The 16,439-nt window shown below is 38.5% G+C and overlaps 1 protein-coding gene across 4 annotated transcripts in view; it reads right to left on the bottom strand.

The window, feature by feature from the left end:
* The window catches only part of Pde9 (phosphodiesterase 9), a 138,736-nt gene that overhangs the window by 120,409 nt on the left and 1,888 nt on the right, over positions 1-16,439 (bottom strand). The window contains exon 1 of one of the 4 annotated variants that reach the window (XM_072019763.1): positions 6,244-6,262. The exons of the other annotated variants lie outside the window; for them this stretch is intronic. The gene's annotated coding sequence lies outside the window, so the exon portion shown is untranslated. Of the gene's footprint in view, positions 1-6,243; positions 6,263-16,439 lie in introns of those variants that run through there. 4 annotated transcript variants of the gene reach the window in all.

The raw sequence follows: 16,439 nt of genomic DNA, 5'->3' as shown, positions 1-16,439 counted from the left end.
AATTCGACACAGCTGAAAGGCTATTAAAATTCTCATTCTCTCGTATGTAAATGACACATCATCGATACACGACGGATCAACGACCGATCTCCACCAGCGTATTATATCAGGTGCAATATCGATGTTACGACGTTATAATCAATTATTCGTCCACTGTGTTTGCACAAAGACCGACCGAATGACAGCGTCTTAATAATCGCGGGATCGATACGGTGCGTAGGTCAAGCGCACTCAACATAATGGCCAAAGATTAATTAATCGCTGTGTTGACGGTGAGTCCTTGATTTTGTTTTGTCTTTTTTTTTCAACTAACCTGTTAAGACTTCAACACTACGAACACGAACGAACACGAACGTATCGATCGACGAACAAAATCAACGAGATCTTTCTACGAAACGAAGAAAGAAAAGCGATCGAAGCTTATTGGATAAATAATTAGCAGCGAAATTTTCTTTTCATCATACTCGAAGATAACGATCGATATAATTTGAATCACGTTGCAGGTAGCATAGGAAGATCACATGATAAAACGAGCTGCGACGCGCTGTAGCAACGAAATGTCGACATCCGACGGGAGATCGTTCTTATTCAGCTAGTATTGTTTGTCCTACTAGAAGTGAACGAAGCACACACTACATATGATGCAATAACGCTTTATCTTGTGGTAAACCGAGTTTTGACTTTCGAACGATACACTATCGCACGGCAGAATGACGTGCACTTGGTCGCGCAGTCGTTTTTTGATGAATCTTAGCTGAATGAAGCCTCGGGACTGAACGTTCTCGGTTTCATTGAAAACTCGATTGACCAAAAGATACAAGGATTAATTAACAAATTATTTTCTTATCTAATCGCACAATTCATCGTTCAAAATTTATCCAACTGTCAGAAAAGTTATAAATGAAAGAGCGAGGAACGTGCGAGGAACGAACGCATCGTCGTATTAGGTTGAAACATGAAATATAGGATTTCGCTGTGATCAATTTTCCACGTCTCCCCTTCTCAATGAATGCAAACGAGATATCATCGTAGGCGATCATTCGTTTTAATGCTGAAAATTATCTCTACCCTATATGAATTTAATCTTTTTTTTTTAATTAATGTACAAACGAACCCTTTTTAGGATTTAACAAAGCATAAAAATCGCGAAAAATCTAACGTACAATTTATAGAATATAAATTTTATAAAATTTATAATACCTACTTAAATGTAAACTTAAAACGACTCTACATCGATATACTGTATACGAATAAATTAATATTTATATATAATTGGAGAAATCGAGCAGAAGAGTATCGATACGATTGTACTTACAATTGTGGCAATACATCGTGTCTTTATGCAAACCGATTTAGCATCGATAACAGATCGTAGATCAAAAGAAACGTCTTAGGTATGGTAATTTGAAGTAGATGTTTCATTAGAAGCAATTTTCTATTTACGTACTCTATACACTCCGTACAGATATTGAATTCATTTGTGCAGCTTATCTTGTTATTACATACAATAAAGTAACAAGAAGACCTACTTGACCTCGGGAAACAATTTCATCGCGCCACTCGACGATGCTCGTGCACCTACTTTTCATCACGCTCATTTAACTTTTTTCCAGTACAACGATTTGCTCGAGTTACATTAATCTCGATGTTCGAGCGTTAAATGAAACACAGAGAACGCACAGGTGAAGAGATAAGGTCAAAAATGTACAAAAATGCAGGAAATAAATGATCGTAGGTATACGATAAAAATTCTACACGATCTACCTTTAAATATCCGTTCCAACATTTCTACTTTAAATCTGCGATCCTAAAAATAAATCTCCTTTACACGACCATAATTAAACTGGACAGAATACGCTTATTAGGTGTGTATAATTATACTCGCGAGTTGTAAATTTCTTTAAATAACTTCTTTGAATATATTTCATAAATTTCAGGTAAATCATACGTTTTGGATCATCGTCCTGCGTCATTAATAATACGAAATGTCACATTAACGTTACGCCAATATCGAGCCTGGAAAGTTATTAAAATAAGAATGGGAACAGCGACCTTGCCCCGAGCGAGTCGAATTTTTTCATGATGCTGCATCTTTTAACAGCCGTTTAACCGGCCGGCGTGACCGATAAAAATGTGTTATAAATGCGTCTTCCAAGAGGCACACGTGCCCCGTGTATTTCGCGTAGGCGTCGGTGTCCATTTAATGTACGAGGCTCGATCTTACGAGCTGTCGTTCACTCCGATCATGATCACCGTCCCCTTTTCGTCTTCTTGTTGTATAGATGTCTGTATCGTAAGCTGGAAACAAACCCCAGGCAGAGATACGAGTCGAAATGGAAGCTAAAAGAACGTTCATCCATGGTATTCAGTTTTATTTCCTGTAAGATCACGTACTTTGTTGTACGGCTTGTTAAAATGAATTTTCTTCCGGATTTCTTTCATAAATAAATAAAAATGTTCCCCTTCGTGCAATATTATCCTACACGGTATTCCTAGATTTTCAAAGGAAACCCTGAGAATCGCGATATAATACCATTTAATACAATTCTTATAAATAAATAAACAAACGTATACATATATATATCTTATATTTAACATCGTTCGAATAATTGAGAAAAAGAACGCGTGGAAAATCTCTCATTGCGCTTTGCGATTGAAAAATTCAAAATTAAGTAGTTAAAATAGAGGATACTGCTACGTTACAAGCGTTTCTTACCAGCCAAGGATTAATAAACATTTCAATTGGAATCGTTTCCATGAGTCAAAAGCGAGAAAGACGTTGCGAATTAGATCGAAACGCTCCCATATATCTGTCCTATAAAAATGATTCTTTATGCGAGCGTTAAAGTTCCCGAGCGCTCACGTGCATAATAATCAGACGCGACGGTACACTCGATAATAAACGCTACATGAGAACTGCGTTTGCATTATGCTTAAACGACGTAATTTCGTGCTTGTACCTACTGTTTATAACGGTCCTCAGTTTTCCCTACCGCTCTTCCGCGGTCGATTCGTACGAAAGATATCCAGTCTTCCGTAATAGTTTACACCCGTATATAATTTGTAATTGATTCGAGCCTACGGCCACGAATTATCGATGTTACACAGATACAAATCTATCTGCTGTATTTTCATCCAAAATGCATCCGATACCACCTTACGTCATTTTCAACACGCTTTAACGCTGAATATCTGACATTTTTTACTCTCTTTAATTCTGACTAATTCTAATTAAATAACAGCAATACGATAACCATTGACAGTTTCGATCGAAACATATAGCGATATGTGAAAATTTTTGGACGGATAGATCTTTCGCTTTATATTCCAAGAACGATATCTAAAAGAATTGAAAATATCTGCTGTTTTATAATAGATGCATAACATTTTTGATTTTATATTATTCGATCGAATTACGCGCGATCCATTCTGTTCTATCACTGCAAGAAACTTTTGGGACGATCTAATATATGAACACCGCGGATGTAAAATATAAAACGTAATAATAATTTCAAAATTCGATTAAACGCGCGTTTTGCGGTTTTCTCGAACGTTTAAAGAAATGTTCGAATTCTCCGTATCCATAGCTGTATATTGCAGCGGTATTTGTATAAAAATTCAACCTGAAATTTAAACCTCCGATAGAATTCGAAAAAGTGAAACGATGAAATTAGAATCGAAATCTTATTTTAAACATACTCGAGTGTAACCTTCAAAATTGATTACAAACCTACAAGAGTAATTTGAAGTAGCGAAAAACTAAACGACCAAGTATATCAACGCGAATCCCTTGGTCGACTAAAAACTTGCTCAAGGATTCTCAAGAACGTTAACAAGAACCTCGATTACGAACACAGCGCAAGGTCTCCACCTTCGGCGTAAATACGTGCCGCACAAGCGAAACATTGTTGTCCAGTTTCGAGCGCAAATGCTTCTGTAAAGTGCCGGGAGCAACGATTTTAGTTCCGGATCGGACGATTATCACCGAGGCACGATCGACGATCGACTTTCGTCACACGATCGGCGAAACGACCCGTTGCGGAGTCTGAACGCGAACAACGCGTGTCTGGCGAAGGCATTAGCCCCAAGGCACGTCGATTAAGCGCCGCGGTTCGCGTGGGCAAAGCCATCGGGAGACAATAAAACCGGCGCCTCCGCCAGACGCTTCTGGAATCCAGCCAGATCTCCTTGCGCTCGCTCGAACCTGCGCGTAACGGTTGCCGACACGTCCAAGTAGCGCCGAATGTTTTTTCGCGAAACCAAACATAACAAAATTAGCAATTTCAAACGTCGATTGCCACGCAAAATTGACACGTTTAATATCCAGAGCCGCGATAGAACGTGTATTAGAATAAACGCGAAACCAGATAATAATTTGATCGATCAAAGTTGTATGTTATTTATCTATACGGTGAAACGAAGAGGATGAAGGACAGACGCATCTCGTGCGAAGATTTTGTAGCAAATGTTAAGATCGTCGATAGAGAATCTGCGAAGAATCGAAGAATTCCAAGAATATTCTTGGAGTATCGGTCGTGACGCGAACGAGCGAATTTCTACGTTGTGTCCTGTCAAATCCTCTTAGCGATGTATCGTGCAAGCTAAGCATCATTCGCAAGAGATCTGATAATCGAGATTTGGCAAACTTCTCCTGTTAACAGATTAGACAAAGATACGCCAGTTTCGCGTATACACGGTGTATTTATTTATCTATTTATTAGCAGAAGGATTAAAGAGGAAAGTGAACGATTAACTTTTCTAATTAAGTCCATACTAAATTTGCAAATTTCGTTATTAATTTGCATGCTACAAGGATGTCAGCAGGAATTTCCTTTATCTTGAAAAATTGTACACCGTGTTAATCTCGTTTTCAATACTTTCGTGTAAACATTCCCAACTTTCACAAAGTACTTTTACTAAACGATCTTCTTGTTCTATTTAATCTCTCGTAATATCTTGGCTGGAGAACAATCGAATATAAAGTCTAAGGTTACAGAGATAATCAAGAAACCATGAATTACAAAAATGATCGACTGCACGCTCGTTAGTAACTCGATTCTGTGGTTTCGTTTCAGATACTTTATAAAGTCCGTGAAAAATGAGAATCGACCCTATAACACTGATTTTTCTATCTCTACCCGTTCTGTTACCTGTACGTACCTCAAAAAAAAAAAAAAAAAAAAATTCCAGCACGTTTTAATCGTTTTCTAAAATTTCTAGCTTCCCGTCTACAAATCTCTGCCCGTCAAAGAATAATTGCTAGGTTTTGAAAAACACATTAATATTTATAGCACTTATTGCAATAAGCGCAATAAACGAGTACGATAAGAAGGAAATAAAAAGGATTTTTCCACTCGAGGCTTCTCCCATCCTCGAGACAATTTCCCTCTTTTTACGTCGCGAGCAATTACGCAGCCTATCCGTTATAAGAAAATCTTTTCCCATAGGGATACCGTCCGATCTCTCCCCTTCAGCATGGCTCTTCAGTGGCTTCCGTTAATGAACGTAGACAGCCTTAACGCCCTTCATTTATTCTTCAACTGATTGGATCTCGTAACCTGATTACTTGCAACACGAGTACTTCCAACACCCTGGATATTAACGATATTCTCCAAATAACATCATACCGGTACTAAACAACCATTCATCCTATAATTACATGAAATCGCAATTGCAACAACTTTCAAACCGAACACTTTCAAACGTTTTAGACTTTCTTTTTGTTAATTAGAATTTAAATTAAACAGCATGGAAACAAAGTCGAGGGATAACGAAAGGGTTGAATAGTTCAAGGACGAACAGCTGAGAGGAAAAATTTATAGATCGTGCGCGACATGAGTCGTTTCGAATCCGAGATGCAACGGCGAGTGCTCATTATCGTTGGCGCGCGGCTGCCATTTGCGGCGATTAGCATTTTCATGTAGCTACCTACCCGAGCGACGAGAAAACGCGGCAGTGATTCATCGAACGAGTTCTGAGACCGGCAGACAAGCGCCAGAAGATTTTAATGCTTGTCCCGATCCAAGGCATCCGAGCAATGTTATCCTACATGGTAGTTTTTTTTTTTTTTCCACCATCACCCATAAATCCGTAAATCTATAGGCTTGTATGAATCCAGGCACGTGCTAATATTTCTAGCGATCGACATTATTAAGGAAAACGTGTCGTACCTCGGTACGCCGATAGTCGAGTGACACTTTTATCCGATCGAGAAAGTTCATTAAAACGTATACATATACACACCTTGAAAACTACGTTGACTGCTGCCTAGTTTTCTTGTTTTTCCAATCGGTCGTATCCAGTTCAGTACCCGGTTCTTCCATGAGACGCACCAAGGTGAACACAGAGATCGAGGAAAGAATTATTATCGAAGAAGATTCTGAATTCTGTTCGATACGACTGTTGGAACTGCAGATTAATTTAATATTGATGATGTTCATGGTGTCGATATACATTATTGATATACTTATGGTAATGATGCTCGATACGCGATGATACACGATTAATCATGCCGGCTACGCTTTTTTTTTTCTTTTTTTTTTTCTTTTTTTCTCAATGGTAAGATCATTAACGACCGCACGACCAATGGCCCTCGTTTGTTCGTGCTTGTACTTTCAAGCAAATACATTTATTCCAGCTGAGACTCATGTTACTTTAAAACGACATGTTCCTTTGCTTTTTAGTTATCAGTTGTAATTTACTCGATCTCGTATGAACGAGTTTTTGCATAAAAAGACAAACTAAAGGCAGAAAAAAGATTTACATACATGTAAATGCAGTGAAATTCCATTTATCTAAATCCATCGAAAGACAAACAGTCTGTATAACTACGACTCACACGTATATATAATACAAATTCCTTCCAATTATTTATTCCCCGTTCAAATATCAAAGCCTATGTTGAGATAAATTTATATAATCCGCACGAGTTATTCACGTTTCATTATACTAGGATGAACACATTCTTCGAAAGAATTCTTAAGAGGACCCAATGCTATAAGTAATCAGATATATATTTGTATATTCTATTATTATTACTATGAATGTACTATATTCAAACAGTAACTAAAATCTTATTCCAATAAACAGAGTTCTACTGTACAGCGAAACTTATTAACTCTCAAATGGTATCCTCGTATCATGGGTCATCCGCAACAGCTTCATCTTGGATTTAATTTTAGAACACTTCGATATTTTGCGCGATAAACATCATCTATAACGTTTATCGCGTACGACGCGTAAAATAGAAACGGAAACAGAATACCTTAAAATCACGTAACCTAACTTGAATTTAATCGAAACTGTCATTTATAACGAAGCAGTGCTATATAGTTGTACGTTAAAATACAATACATAGTTTCGATAAAATTCACGTAGCGTTCTTCGTAGCGCGTATAAACTCGTTCGACGATGAAATCGAAATTAGATGCATTGTTCATGAGAAAAAATCGCTCGAACGATCAGTTCATTAAGATCTAATCCGTAATAGCGAAAGAGTCATGAATGACAAATGATACGTCGGAGCAGAACGACAACCTCGTCTCATTTTGTACTATATCAGTCTGTTTAACCACCAACGGCAATTACGGATCCAGCATTATTATTACCGAAGTCCACCTGCACGAACGAGGTTAACGACACTTATAGAGGTTGCGTCTTTGCTATTTGTTTTTACGTATATTCTAAAAAAAAAAAAAAACAGAATGAAAAACATATGAAAGAAAAATAGACGAATAGCGGATTTAACAGAATATTCATGATGGGAAAAATATGAAATGAATATTTCGTACGTTACATTTTTAGTCAAACAAATTATATTATTCTTGCTACTGATATAAAAAGAAGGGACGAGAAATGAAAATTTCTGTGCTTCTTCGAATTACAGCGTTAACGAATTTATCATACAACTGCAAAGGATAAAAGGTGATATGAAAACGCTATAGCGTCTACTATGCAGTTTCACGGGTTACTTCTGACGCAGAAATTCCATTTGGCTTCGCATTGATCCAAGAAAGTAAATCCCATGAGATTCAAGCTCCTACGTGAAATGGAAAAATCGAACGAATCCGGAATCCAAAGTATATCTAATAGAAATTAGCGGAGCTAAGTAACAAAATCCGAAGTTCCGAAAACTCTTTCGTTGCCGCTTATATATTTTCGCTATATTGTCCAAAACGTGTGTAAGGAAAAATTCACGCACGATATAAAAGATACACGCGAGAAGACTTCGTTCTACGCTACGAAGATTCCAAGTAAACGAAGAGAAAATACAGATGAAACAAACTGCCTGAACGATGTTTATGCAAAAGAAGCGTTTAAACAAATTTCCAATTTCTGCGAAATTGTCTCGAGAATTGTTTCCACGCGAGTATTCGTATTCGTTCTGCCTCTTTAACTTCTCACGATATTACAGTGGAAGCTTGATTATTCCAACTAATCATAATACACGGGATTGTGCTACACGCTATTCGCATAATCGAATGTCTTTTCATTTTGTTGCGAGAAGAAACCATTTATTCCGAGCTATTTTACAATATTTTTTTAATATTAATTCATTAACGGCGAAAATTCCATCGATGCGACATTTCATTTTGAATCTTTTCGCGTAACTCTTGTTCGTCATTATTTATTTATTACAGGAATACAAATTTCCTAATAATCGAGTATTTTGTGAATCAGTGTTACGACAATCAAGGTTCTGTCGCATTGATACGCGTTTCCAAAATTTTCTCTAAATACTTTGATATAATTTAAATCATTGTTTGGCCCTGAAAACAGTTGGCAATGACGAGAGGGTCCAAAATATTTGTACAAAGATTACAAGACTAAATTTATTTGAAGTTCCAATATATCTAGAATATTTCAAATTTCTCTGGTCGAAGCACAGCCGAAAACAGCTGTTAAATTCGTCGTTTCTACGGAAACGTTCGAACGCGAGAAACGGGGTGTCTGTCAAAACGCTTCGTATCGCTGGATGTTGCGTAATTGCGGAAAGACGAACGACCCATAAAGGTTAAAACTAAGCGCTCGCGAATCAGATTGTTAGCGATAAATTTTCGAAACCATATGTTAGAGCCGAAAACAGAATCGTTTCTAGTTGCAATTTGAGCTACGTGTTTAATGAACAATCTAGAAACTCTTCGAGTTTTGACTGTGAAAACAATTGAAATAAATCGTTCCTCGAAAAACATATCGTTCCTGGATAGAAATTCACGGTTAACTTAGTCATATTCCGTTCAATTTATTCGGTTCGATGTTTTGGTAGTAGCGACAATGATAAAATTTAGTGAAAATTTGCACAAAATGTAAGTGTATTTTAATATTTCTGAATTTCAACGAACAGTCGAAAATCTAATTATCGGGATAGCGAAAGTTAATTGTACAGTGTACATATCTGATCGTACGAGAATTACGATGCATCGATCCACGTGCCACGATCGCTACGTTTCTCGTTCACCGTCGTCGTTCTTGTAATTTCTACTTTTTTCTTAATTTATCTTTCTCTTCTTTCCTTTATTTTTCGCCGAACGATCGAAGATTCGTCGAAAGCAATCAACCGAAACGGCAAGAACGTTTCGCTCGGAACCGTCGGCTTTACGACGAAAATCCCTATCCCTCCATATACGTGCACGTTCGTCGAACAATCAACGTTCCAGCGCATCGATAGAAAAACAGATACCCCATCGAGAGGAGAAACGCAGCTCCTGGTTACGTAAAGTTACTACTGCCATGAGGCTGGCGATTCACGCCAGCAAAGAAAATGCGTAATAACGGTACGAAGAACGCAGCGTCCTCGCCAGCCAGCCAGCCTCTCTCCACCCATTTCATTTCGGTCGCGAAGAGTATGTATAATAAAACACTTCGGTGGATATACGTCGTCGTTGCATTTTATCGAATTGGCGTCGCATCTCGGCCCGGTAAACGGAGGGAAAACACGATTACCGCTCGTCGTCGATCTCTCCCGTTCCCTCGTGTACCGCGCCACGTCGTTTCCCGCCACGTCGTTTCCCGCCACGTCGGCGCAATTTTCCGATTTCCAGCCGGTTTTCCTCATCTCACGGCCTGGCTTTCGCGCGGTATCACGCGCGAACATCTCGCAGACGCACGCGTGCCATCGATAGCGGCGCGTCGAGGCGTTGCACTTTCAATAATTCAACGTTCGTATGAATGACACGCCAGGCGAACGAAGCCGAAGCGGCAACTCTATGGAAGAAACGATTTCCTCGAAATTCTCGATCGGCTGATAATTTCGAGGTCGCGCGCGAAATAAACGTCACGAGGATCGTCTATAAGTCACTACGGACAAATAAGATCTCTGACGTTCCTCGGCTTTCTCGTTAACACGAGACCGACGAGAGTGACGAGAGTAGTAGGCTCTCTTCTACCGCTTCTCTCTCTATCTTTCACTCGCTCCGACGATTCTCCCTCTTCGTTCTTTCTTGTCCTCCCTCTCGCCATTCCCCCGCCCATTCTTTCACCTCGCCTATCCCACTTGACTTCTCTTTCTCTCTTTCCGCGTCTCTCTTCCACGTCCTCTTAATCGTACCTTCTCTGTCAGGCTTCTGGCTGGCGTATCTACGGGTCGTTGATATCGCGTCGCCTCGTATTTTCTCGGATAACGCGTACAGCCACCGTCTGCCGCGATCGCTGCACAGCACGCTGCGACGCGGCGCGGCGGCTACGTGCTCGTCGATAATAATTATTGACAGATGGGACTGACTAATGCGGCCGCCGCTGCGCCACGACATTTGTCTAGCGTGAGTAAACTTTCAGCTACGCAATCTCGCTTCTGCCAGCGGCGAGACCTTCCTCCGCAGGAGAACATCCAAGCCGACACACGCGCCGCGCTGCTGGCTGTCCCATGAATTCCGATCCCAGTTTCACGATTCATCCGCTGTCTTCGCGACGTTGACATTTCGCGAGATTCGCAGCATCGCGTACAGATACTTCCAACTTAGTACAGCATGCTTCAAAACATCGTACCGTGACATTTTAGTCGATCTATCGAGCAAATCGGATTTCACGTGACAAACGTTTAACGACTCGCGAAGGAGCGAATTTTCTTCGATAACGGGATTTCGGAAAAGTAAGGTAAACTATTTAAATGCCTCGCGTACTCTACGGTCTTTCGCGTAATCGTAAAAACCCTCGGTAAGATACAACACCAGAAATCCTCTCAAATATTGCTCCAAAACAATTTTTGCTCCGGAAGAATCCCAAGTACCCAGTAACAAACAAACATCTTTAATCTGGCGCGTCCATCTATTTTCTTTTACGACTCCAAATGACCAGATTTCGGCAGCGTCGTTCGCGTTAATTAGAACCTTCTTCTTAACTGCGACGAACCGTTTAACGTCATTTATGAATCATCTTGTATATACAACATCGACGAACTCTCGGAAAAGACAGTTTGTTTTCGCCAGTGAGTCGAACGTACCGGGCTGTGCGTAGGCTATTTCCACAAAAAGTTGGAGAATATCAAAATGAAACGAACCACGAGCGCGATTTTCGACAAGAAAGACACGACTTCGCGCGTGTACACGCAACCGGTGTCCCCGGTTCGAACATTTTTCTTCTTTTTTTCTCTCGCAACCGCATGCACAAGGTGTATCGCCAGAGGTAAAGTATACCTGGTTAATTGCATAATTTCCTGTAAGAAGTATTTTTGTAGCGTGCCGCGGTTCTGGATCGCGGTGTCCGTCGTCTGCGACACCAGCCTCTCGCGGAGTAAATAAAAGATTACCGGGAGAGGACTTTAACACCTACCTCGCATCGGCTGACGATGTGATGCAATTCGCGCGCTGCTCCAGGCATTCTCGAACCGTTCTCCTCTCGCGGATCGAATTCCTCGGCGTGTTACGCGCGCCGCGACAAATCGACGGTTAGCCGCGAAATTTTACCGAAATGATAGAAACTGAGGTGAACAAATTATATCAGAGGCGTACGATGTACGATTAGAATTGAACGAACGAGATCAACTGTAACAATTAAACCCTTAACTACAGGTGGTATTCGGATTACATGGTAGTTTCCTTTTTCATTTTCTTTTTTTTTTTTTTTTTTTTAAGAACGTGAGAAAGTAGAAGAAATATCGTAATAATCTCGTAACGGCATTAGATAATCGTTCGTTATTATTGAAATCGATGGGAAGTAGAAGCTACTGCAACACAAAATTAGAAAGTGTCGGTTGCCACATACGTTATATTATTTTGATACGTTTTTATTTATGCGCTTTCATTCGGACCTACGAATCTGTTAGAACCGGAGTTGACCAATTTCTTGAAAACAAATAATTTATCTTCGTAAATTCGCAAGAGAATGACATAAATAATCGTACGCTACTAAACAAATTTGAAACATAACGTAACACCATCAATTTCCCCTACTTCCAAATTCATAGAATTGATCAGCGTGGTTTCCACGCAGCTCGTATAATTCGCCCCAGTTTCATAAAACACCCCTGCTTCAAGCCTATACAATAAACTGTAACGTGTACACTTAATTCGAACCACGGTCTCCTCTTTTAAAATTCAATTACGCGTCTACAACACCGTGACACGTTAGGCGTTAATAATCCATGACGGTCGATGGAACGCGAATCTTCGTGTCTATTTAATTCTCGCCAGCAAGAACGAACAAAGCTGTGGCAGGCTACGAGATAGATAAGAGCGCCTTCGTGAATTTGTTTTTCCAGCGCGATAAAAAGCTCCGCGCCGACAGATCCGAGATTCGCGGAAACGCAGACTGACTTTCGATTCGACGAACTTCGTCGCACGGGCCGTTGCACAGGCGAATTTCGTCGCTCAGCGAACCAGCAGCACGACGGCGAGGTACGCGATTTCGTGCTCATCCGAACGAATAACGCGTCGTTCGACTCGGATAAAACACTTGTTGCGACCCGTGGAAATCTTCGCGACGACACGACGTTACCATCTGCCATTTACAACGAAATTACGATCTATGATTTGCAACGAAGTTACGATCTATCATTCGTCGTTTACTCGTACGTAATCTTGATTTGTTTAATCCCGAAGCAACAATTTATGTCCTAATCTCATTTGTGTCTTAACGAGCAAAAAGATCTTTGACGTTTCGTGAGAATCTTAGCATACACCTAAGACGAGAAATCTATATCAACAACGACTTTCTCGTACTTTCGTCAAATTTACGAAGTTTATCGATAATAAGAAACTGTGATTGGATTTAAAAATAACGCGAAGATTTCGAAAATCTTTACGATAGCTCTTTTGTCAGTTGATATCGTCAGTGAAATTTTGTAAATTTTCTAAGTTGGCCAAGAGCGATATATTCTCTTGCAAGTAGTTTTATATTTGTTATAATAGTAACATTTTTAGCAATAAAATAAATAATATTTTACAAGAAAATGTAACAAATTACGAGGCTGGTGTACTTTCGAATATTATATGAACGATGTAAAGAGATGTGGAGCACGTCGACTATGCGCGGTATGGAACATGTTCCATGTGATGTCGATGATGATGACGATAATAGTGATATAGAATATTTGTTATCTGATATATACGTGCATCGTTACGTAGTGCATGGCTATAAAAATGTTAATGATGAGAAAAAGCAGATACGTATTCGCCTGTAGGGACACGAAGAATACGTTGTATTCGCGAGTTGAACATATGGAAGATATAGAAGATAAAAATAAAATGTACAAAATGATACATATCTGTTCAAATTAAATATAAATAATTTTTTTATAACGGAAATACAGTTTCTCCCATTTTTCCTTGTAAATTACTTGGATCATTTCGTAGTAAATATCACTTTTTCGCAAAACCGATATTCACGTTTCTTTCCGTGCTATACGAATTATTATTATGAATTACTGGCATGTATTAATTTGTTTATATTTCAATATTCGTTTCTTTAAATAAACTTTTAAAGTCGTTTTCATGTTACACGTGATTATCTTTCTACGGAAATTAAATTAAAAGTTGGCTGCCGTTTGAATGAAATTCTGGCTAAATTATTATCTCTGTTTTGGAGCGTTGCTTAAATATATTATTAGACGCAAAATTTAATACATTATTATTCATTAACTGTATATGAATATTATAATTAATACGAGTAACATGAGCAATACGAGAGAAAAACGTTTATGTATAATGTATACTGTAATGCATCTATTAATAATTTGATTCGATACGAAATAACATATCCGAATACCTTCTGTTAATTTGATCACCTAACAAATATATAAAAAACCGTGATACAATAGAAAATCTGTTACATGTAAGTTTTTAAACGACGTCTAATCGATATCCTCCCTAATGGAACTGTGTACACAAATCTTTTAATAAGATAAACAAACCAAAAATGAATATAACGACCTCAGGTGCGCTGATCCTTTTTCCCTCATTATCGAGGAGCAGCAATTTAAATTTTCTACATGGACACCTTTCTCGTAAGATTTAACGCCATTAGATATCCTTTTCTCGAGAATATGTCGGAGATGAAACGCTGAAGGTAAAATGTTTACTGTCAAATATCGGCTTCGATTATTCCATATTCCGTGAAATTTGTCTTCGCAAAAATCCAACGTTTACGAAGAGATTAATATTTAGGTTAGAATAATCAGGAGAAATAATAAATTTCGTATTTCGGGCAATAAACATGTGCAAAAGTATATAAAAATAATAATCACAGAATCATTTTATCCTTCAAGGAAAATAAAGATGTGCTGTTTTACAGAATCCTTAATGCACCTAACAGACATAACTCAAAAGACGTTCCATTTGAATAAGCAATCCATTAAAAAAAAATCTCGAGAATATAACGAAATTATTCGTAATGCTATATAATCCACTAACAAAACCGTTACAGTAAAACGACTCGAAGCAAACAACTTTGATTTAAGAGAACGAAATTCCTTATTCATCCCGCGAACAGATTTATTGGAATATTACCAAGCACATAAATTTTAAATAAGAAAAGCAAATCCGAGATGATTCTTCCTTCCTCTTGTATGCTAATTCCTACTAATAATTCTCGTCTCCGTATCAATGCCGCACGAATCGAATGTTCGCAATCGTTTGCATCTTCAATTAACGACACATTCATTTTTCACCGTATGCCGACCGATAAATAACTAGGTTAATTTTACATATACAAGCGATCCACGACGGTGATAACTGTTATCGCTCGAAACAACTTGTCTGTAAAATCAGTTCGAATCTCAATGATAAAACACCTCGTGAATACCAGTTACAACGCACCCAATATCTCTTCGTTTGTAATCATTTTGCAAATTTTCTTGAACAAAAATTACGTCAACGCCTCGAAGCAACCAACCTAACGCTTGTTCGATATTATTAATGTGTCCAACTCTGATTACACGACGGATGCTAGTAGCGTCAGTGCTTGGAAATAACGAGATTCGATCGACGAGTGTCTTCGATCACATCTGTTTGTAAATTTGTTTGTACGCGAAGAAAAGAGAAACTTCCAGCTATTTCGTTCATTCAACACGGCTACCTTTTAATGGCTATTGTTGTCTACGTTAGAATTCTATTAGTTTCAACTCGTTTCCAGACAAATAATTCGTGTAATTAGAGTTCATACAATGGGAATCGTCGACCCTCTCTCTCCCTCTCTCTCTCTTTCTCTCTTCGATAACTATGATTTCTCAAACACATAACAGAAATTCACGTTCCGACAAGTGGACTCAATCGGCTTATATACTTTTAATCTTTACCGTATCAAGGATCGATATTCTTCGTTAACGATAAAAAGACATCGTGTGGTTCTTTTGAATTATTGATTGCGTTAGTTTATATCGTTGTATGTTTATCGTACTGATGTACTCGTTGGATTTAACAAAGATATCATTCGTGAAAATTGTGAGATTAATTTTGTTATACATAAATATTATTTATTTAATATGTAGGTTCTCCGTTCATACTAGATTATAAATGTTTATACGATCTCAGAATTTTATAAACGTAATTAAAAACATAGAAGCTAAACAGATTAATTTTACACACTATCGGCATCGCTGAATAACCCTCCTATCTTGGTATGCTACAAGTTTTAATCGAGAACTAACTAATGTTTCGTTCTAATAAAAAAGAAAGTTATATTACACAACTTTCTTTTACTCCTAGTACCGTTTTCTAACGCGAATATTCATTCCCCTTTGAAACACTAGCGACGCGTTCTATTGACCATTTATTATTAGTGATTGCGTAAATATTATGTAGTAGGTTCGCTTTGGCTTCATTCAGGACAAAGTGAACCGATAATATTTACTACGTATGTATATACAAAATCTGGTGAGTGAATGTTTACGTGTTACAAACAGAATTACGCAAAACTAGTAGCACAATGGCGCTACAGTAATCCTATATTCCGTTCATTTACGTGACAAACGTGCACGTCGATGCCGTCGGTGTCGACCGAATAATAAA

The sequence above is a fragment of the Bombus fervidus genome, chromosome 16 (genome assembly GCF_041682495.2).
Source record: "Bombus fervidus isolate BK054 chromosome 16, iyBomFerv1, whole genome shotgun sequence".
NCBI classification, from domain to species: Eukaryota; Metazoa; Arthropoda; class Insecta; order Hymenoptera; family Apidae; genus Bombus; species Bombus fervidus.
This window is presented reverse-complemented; position numbering and strand designations above follow the sequence as displayed.